This window comes from Nicotiana attenuata, unplaced genomic scaffold (genome assembly GCF_001879085.1).
Source record: "Nicotiana attenuata strain UT unplaced genomic scaffold, NIATTr2, whole genome shotgun sequence".
In the NCBI taxonomy this organism is placed as follows: Eukaryota; Viridiplantae; Streptophyta; class Magnoliopsida; order Solanales; family Solanaceae; genus Nicotiana; species Nicotiana attenuata.
In genome coordinates this window covers 308,654-315,770 of record NW_017670337.1, presented here as the reverse complement: position 1 = coordinate 315,770, position 7,117 = coordinate 308,654, and positions in this window count along the sequence as shown.

Genomic DNA, 7,117 nt, shown 5'->3' with positions numbered 1-7,117 from the left:
ACTCTTTGAATCATTATCTTTTTCCTCGGGGGAGCTAGAGAGACTTAGTGATGAGTGGTGATTTTACCACTCATTCTAGTCTCTTTTCATTAGTTTTTATGTCTTTTAATTATAATATGAGGGCGTTTATGGTATGTATTGTTAGATTTTCAGGTAAATGATGGCATGAAGAGAGTTGAATTCAATTGAAGTGGAATTGAGAAAAAGGGTCGAAATAATGCAAAACTCTTCAGTAATTCCTCATCTGCGGAAGCGACCTCGCATCTGCGAGGAAATGGTCTGCATCTGCGAAATTGAGCTACCTTGCCTGGGATCGCATCTGCGAGACATGAACTGCTTCTGCGGTTGCGCATCTGCGCTTGCAAGTCCGTATCTGCAGAGCCAGAGTTTCCCTTCAATGTTCGCATCTGCGATAGGCGATCCGCATCTGCGGAGCTGCACCTACGAGGATCCTTCCGTATGTGCGGTCAACGGGCTTCAGACTTGGGTAGGAATGACATTTCACATTTTCTCAACTTCAAACCCACAAATACACGACCTAGTAGATCTTTACATCTTTGGCTTAATTTTCGATCCTTAGACTAGAGAGAACAAGTTTTGGAGCTAGGGTTCTTGCACACACACTTTGGTCTTGAAGATTTGAAGCTTTTGGTTGAGAATTTCTTACTCATTTATGCTCATTTCTTCATTTCCTTTCTTTGTATTGAATATCTAAGTGTGTAGTATTTATTTCAACACTTGAATCTTGTTTATGGGAATATTCATAACTAAAGTGTAGATTAAATATCTTGTTGTGCTTATGTATTGAATGATTTTTTATCTTTTATGAAGTGAGTTATTTTTTCTTTAATTATTCTTGTTCTTTAATGTTTTCAAAGGGATTAGCTAACCCTAGGACTCGCCCATTAACTTCGAATTAATTTTGGGAAAGATTATTTGGGGTTGGGAAAGATTAATTAACAAGAACTTGAGGCTTTAACCTTCATTTTATAGATTCTACCTAGGGATAGGATTGAACTACTTGTAACCATAATTGGGTGTGCTTAATCTCTTAATTGTTTTGGGGATAATTCAATTAGGAAGTCTTGTTAGTCTTTGGAAGAAGCTAATATAGAATTATTACCCGAGGCTAATTAACATAAACTCGCTCATATTTGTAAAATCGTGAAATACATTGGATCGTTACTTGAGTGTAATTCCCCGTGTATCCACACTTCTAGTCATTGATCATTTTACTTGCTTTCTAGGTTAGTTTACATTTTCGCAATTAGATATAAATATTTCCTCAAAACAATTCTAAGTGTTTGGCATTGCATAACAAGTGATAATTCTCTTACATTCCTAATCGCCTACATATTGTTCTCTGTGGGATTCGACTCCGACTCATAGTTGGGTAAACTATATTGCATGCGACCATGTACATTTAATTTTTAGTAGTGGATTTGGACGTCATCAAAATTGGTGCCATTGACGGGGAACAATTTGGCGTAATTTAGGTTGTTTGAGAAATAAGCGTAAGTGCTTTGGTCCAAACTTGTGAATATTTGTGTAATTATCTTTCTTACCTTGGTCTATCTTTCTTGTTTGATTCTTGTTTATTTTCTTAGTTTAAAAACAAAAAATGGCATCATATAATAAAAATTTGTCGGATGGTAGTTGTTCATACTTTGATGACCCTTGTCCTTATTATGAAGGACCACACTCGTGGAAAAATCGTTTAAATTCTCCCGAGGGCGGATTGTGGGCACAATCTCAAACCCATGAGTGGAGTATTTGTGATAAGTGTGGTCGTCAAAATGTTCACTGGGAGTATTGTGCTTATTTGTCCTTCCCTTTCCCAAGCCCCCGCTATGATGATTCTACTTTTGGTGATGAAATTTATATGGATATGGAGGTAGAAGAAATTGAGCATGGTCAAAATGGAGAGTTCAAGCTCATGTTAGAATGCTTACTTGAAGGAGGAAACAAAGAGCAAAATGCCTTGAAGGAGCTTTTGGAAAATAGCCTCCAAAATGACATGGCGCTTGAAAGGTTGAACTTACAAATGGGAGAAAAGCTTGAAGCTTTAGAGGTCCAAAAAGCCTCGGAAGTGAATGATAGCCAAGAATCTTCCTTGGAGTTTGAAGCCAAAAATCCTTCCTTGGCACTTTATCCAAACCAAGAAGAACTCTCAAATGCTCAAAATGAGAAGATGATGCTCATGTTGGAGGCCATTCTTGAGAATGAGCAGAAGCACAACTTTGCACTCGAGGACATGAAGCAAGTCTTGACTCAAAATGATGAGGATATCCCCACTTTGGAAGATCAAATGGAAATATTGGTTGAGGCTCACTATGCCCACCAACTTGAGAGTGTGGAAAGAAGTCAAGAAGAGTCCGATTTCGAGGAAGAAAGTGAGCTTTACTTTGAGGAATCAAGAATTGAACATCCGCCAACCGACTCCATGCTTGTTAGTGAAGCTAAGAGAAATATGGAATTAGAGTCAACCGGTGAAATTGAAAATATGGTTAAAATTAACTCTAGTCCGGGGGAAAAGAGGATGTCAAAATCCGAGAAGAATTGCAAGTTGGAGGGTTGATGTCACATTCCAAGCATTTTTCAACATTGGAATTGTGTGGTGATATGGGAATTGAACTACACGAGTCAATGAGGGATTGCGAGGAGGAGAGACAAAAGCCGTACATCTTACAATTTGAGGGACCAAGAAGGCAAAATGACATCCCTCACATGAAAGCCAAGAAATGCAAAATTAAGAAATTAATGCTTGGCTTGATCATCTACTTACCACCTCCCACCTCTCGTGTTCACAAGCTTGATTCCAAGTTAGGTGCCCAGTTCATATCGTCCAAATGGCGAGAAAAGTGGTAAAGTTGATCCGCATCGTGCCACGACGTTAAATGCGGCGCTTGGTGGGAGGCAACCCATAGTTTTCAAAATTTTTGGTCGTTTTTTAAATTTTTTTTTTGGAATAGTTTATTATGTTATTTTTGACTAATCTGCAAAGTTTTAGATTTTTTGGAGTTGAATTAAGGGGTTTGAAGTGTTGGAACAAGCCAAAAACAGTGGCTGCCCAGACCTGTCTAGCTGAAGTCTGGTGCAACCGCACCTGCGGACACAATCACGCAGGTGCGCGCACGCAGAAGCGGGTTTCTAGGTGCAGATGTGTAGTTTCCACAGGTGCGATTAAATTATCACAGAAGCGGCTGCGCAGAAGCGTTTCTTTAACTGCAGGTGCAAAAAATCGGGCAAGTTTAATGAATTAAGCCCTCATTTCATCAAGTATTCTCTGACCTTTTTTCCCCAAAACCCGAACTCCTCCATCTCTCACATACTCAAATCCTCCATTGCTCTTGATTTCTACTGCTCTCACACAAGACAACACAGGTATCTCTCATCTACTTCTCTTTTCTTCTTCTTCTTCCTCATTTCTGAGTTCCCATGGCCTTTTCCCCATATTCCCCATTTCCCTATGATTGATATTGATATTAGGGTGAGGAAATTGGTTGAGAGTAGTTTTGTGTGTGCTGTTAATGATGAAGAACAAATTTTTGGGAAGTCTGAGTACCAAAGTAAATTGAAGAAGCATAGCATTATCTCTATCTGTAATGTGTTCGCCAAATTGTCCGAAAGAAATGTTGTTGCTAAGTGCCTTGAAATCAAGTTGATCAACTCGTAAAAACTTGTATTACACTAATTTAGAAGTCTTGAGTATAAATTAGGTACCAAAATCATGTTTAAGAAGTGAAAAGAGTTGAAAAATTCTGGGTATTTGAACCCTTGGATGAACACCGCAGAAGCGGAAAAAGTGCCGTAGATGCGGCCTCGCACCTGTGTTGACTGTTCCGCAGGTGAGAACTCTGGTGAGATGGGCAAAAACTACAGAAGCGGGACCGTACCTACGATGTTCTTTCAGCAGGTGCGAAAACTAGGCAGATTCTGCAATTCCAGTAGCTTTGCAACTGGAGCTTCCCGGGCCCGTTCAACTTGATTATTTGGCCTAATTGCATTGTTTTAAATTGCTTAACATGATTCTACTACTCGACTAACATTGTTTTGACTTTTGAAGGTACTTTGAGCTAAAATGGACCCGAACATGAATGAAAATGCTCCACTTAATCATGAAATTGAGGAGGTCGCTGAGGAAAAATTTGATAATTCACGATTCATGTCTGTTGATTGTCATCGCCGGTATTATGACAATCTTATCACAAAGAAGATCGTGCTTGAAAAAGGGATCGCCGAGGATAAATTGGCCGAGCTGCTCCCAGAATTCTATGGCCGTCTACAAACCTCCGGATGGTCATGCTTCATTCCTACTCCATGCAAAGCCAATGAGGAGTGGGTTCGTGAATTTTACGCGAATCTTAAGCGTAAAAGCTTCGCCGACGCACAACTCACCATAAGGGGTAAGACAGTGAGGTTTGGGACTGAGCAGATTAATGACATACTTGAGATTCCTGACCATCCACTCGAGCCAATGCTAGAAAAAGATCATTGCAACAATGTAGAATGGCTTGCGTCTAAACTCTATCCTGCAAGCATGAGAAAAAAATAGGCCAACAAGAGAAGGGGTTTGAAGTCGGTTGACTTCATATCTAAAGCTAAAATATGGCTCTACATCCTCTGCAACAGGGTATCACCCTGTGGAAATGTCTCAGATGTATCATACACTAGAGCCTTGATCATTGCATGCCTTCTTGATGGCAATCCTGTGAATGTCGGCCATTATATCTTATGGGAGTTGAGAGTATCTGATAGACGACAACGCAGGGTTGATGTTTCCTTCGCTGATTACAGAGTTGTGCAGGCGGGCAGAGGTTGAGGTGCGCAGCACCGATCACTGGTTGCCGGCCGACAAACCTTTTCATCTGTGAGAGTAACGGGCGAGGGTAGTGCAGTAAAGAGTAAGAAGAGGAAAGTCACCACTACTGTTGCCGGACCAGAGTCATCCTCACAGGCAGCTGTGCCTGAGGGACCATTTGGGATGCTAAACTCACAGCTTGCATCCATTCGTGACTTAGTGTCACAGCTCCCTAGTGGGTCCTCATCCTCCCAGCCTATGCCCACATACTTCACCAGGGAAGACATGAAGACCTACTTAGATGCACAGAAAAAGCAGGCAGAGTCTCAGGAGAAAATAGCAGCATCTGTTGGCATACTCGAGACTGCCTATGGCAACTTGGCCAAGGCACATGCAGATCTTCGGTCAGACTTCCAAAAGGAGAAGGTGAAGAATAAGAAGAAGGGCAAGTTTATGATCAAGATGTGGAAGGCATCTTCAAATGGGGGCAGGCAAACAGGAAGATACCAGTTGAGGACGACGATGATAACGAAGAGTATTGTTTCATGTCAAATGCTGCTAGTGATGATACTGATGATACCGATGATGATGAGGCCGCGAGTTCTTCACGGCAGTGATTAGCCTTCCTCCTGCAGTCTACTAGTCTGATGCAGACCTCGGGGAGACCCTCAAACTACTTGTATTTTTATTTTGATATTGTGCAGTGAGGACACTGCAATGTTGTTAGTTGGGGGTGGCTTTAGGAAGTATACTTTATTCGTACATTGATGCTATATATTGCCCTTGCCGGGTTTATGTTATGGTATGGATATTGTGTGCCCTTGCTGAGCATGTTTTTGCTTATCATGTGCTCTTACCGAGGGTAGTTGTGATTGGTTGTACATTTGCAGATTTGTCACTTTCGTTAATCTATTTTATTTTTCTTTCTTTATTTATTCTTTAGTAGTTTTTAGTTTATGTTATTTTTGCTCCTTTACTATTAGTTGCTTTTGTTATTTATTTTCTTTAGTAGTTTTTATTATTTTATTTTTATTTCTTCAGTAGTATCTCCTTGAATTTTCTTTATGCTACGGTTTTTTTCCGAGGAATATTTTTGTGTTGAACCGGGTGACTTTTTCCTATAATGGATGGCGTGACGACTTTCTTAAGGGAATTAGTCTTGTTTTGTTATGTGGAGACTTTTGGATTATTTGATACTAATGAAATTAGTCTCTTGTATGTGAAGTGTGAATTAAGAATACCCCTCCGAATTTTAGTTTTAAATCGAAAAAGTAAGTTGCATGGGGAAGAATAATTTTTGTGATAACTTTTTGGCTCTTTTGGTGACTCTTTGCCCACTAGTTAGCATGATATTGCTCTAGATGCTCTTACTAAGAAGTGAAATTGATCCGTCTTGATTAGTTCATGTGCCATGAGTGTTAGTTTCTGTTATAAATAATTCTTGTGTTTATTTCTATCATCTAAAACTTGCCCGGTTGGTCTTTCAATGCTAATGTTAGTTATGGTTGGTTAGAGGGATGACCTTAGGCATTCTTTGTGATCTTTGAAAAAGCCTCTTTAGCCTTTCAAGCCTACCATTGCATAAATATTATCACTAGTTTATCCCATTTGAGCCTTTAACCTTTTCTTTGGCCACCTCATTACAAACCTTTACCCTTTTGTGAAATAATTCCCTCTTTTGAACCCGTCCATCCTTGAATATTGAGAATGAGGCTAAAAGCCTAAGTTGGGGGTGTTGGTGTCAAGTTGGAAATCGGTGAGGTTGTACATTGAGGGTAGAAACATATACCTCAAAGTTGTTCATATGAAATTACTCAAGCTCCAAAAGAAAATAGTTATATAAATATGGAGTCTTGAGAAAATTAGAGAGGTACTATAAGGTGGTTCTATGTTGGTAACTAGAGGACAATAAGGGCTATGTGGTTTAAAAAGAAACAAAGTGCAAAAAGAAAGACAAATGTGAGTAGTGTTCAAGGAGGGTGTACTCACTTGTATCCCAAATGCTATTCCGACCATTCCCTATACCTGCATTACAAGCTTAAAATGTCCTTATGGGATCTCCAACCGAATGTTCTTGAATAGGCGGCGAATTAAAATAAGGGCAAGCTTATGGAATGATATTTTGTAACACTTGAAATTCTTTGTTGAGAGTGATTGTCTTTGTGCAATTATCCCTTGTGTGTTATTGTAAATATGGTGATTTTGGGACTTCTTTCTTGTGAGGGAACATGAATTAGGATGGATTGGTGACATTGATGTATCCGGAAATGAGTAAATATAGCATATGTAGTAGACTAGTGCTTTTGAGTCACTTCT